Below are 572 nucleotides of genomic sequence, written 5' to 3'. Positions count from 1 at the left end.
AAAAAAAAAAAAAAAAAAAAAAAAAAAAAAAAAAAAAAAAAAAAAAAAAAAAAAAATAAATAAATATGTATTTATATATGTTTGTATATATACATTTATTTGTTTTATTTGTTTGTTTATTTGGTTGTTTGTTTGTTTATTTGTTTATTTATTTACTTTTTTGTTTGTTTAATTAATTATTTTATTTGTTTATTTATTTATATACTAAAAAACCACAAACCCTAAACCCTAAACCCTAAACCCTCGATGATATATATTGTATTACTTCTCTCTTGCAGGTAGTTTGAGCTGACTAAACCCTAAACCCTAAACCCTAAACCCTATGCCCCAAACCCTAAACCCTAAACCCTCAATTACTTCTCTCTTTGCAGGTAGTTTGAGCAGCCTAAACCCTAAACCCCAAACCCTAAACCCTAAACCCTAAACCCTCGATTACTTCTTCTCTCTTTGCAGGTAGTCTGAGCTGACTAAACCCTAAACCCTAAACCCTAAACCCTAGACCCCAAACCCTAAACCCTAAACCCTAGATTACTTCTTCTCTCTTTGCTGGTAGTTTAAGCTGCTGCATGCAC

The sequence above is a fragment of the Eimeria mitis genome, genomic scaffold, assembly GCF_000499745.2.
Source record: "Eimeria mitis Houghton genomic scaffold, Emh_scaff614, whole genome shotgun sequence".
NCBI lineage: Eukaryota > Apicomplexa > Conoidasida > Eucoccidiorida > Eimeriidae > Eimeria > Eimeria mitis.
The sequence above is the reverse complement of the archived record's forward strand: the minus strand, read 5'-3'. Positions refer to the sequence as shown.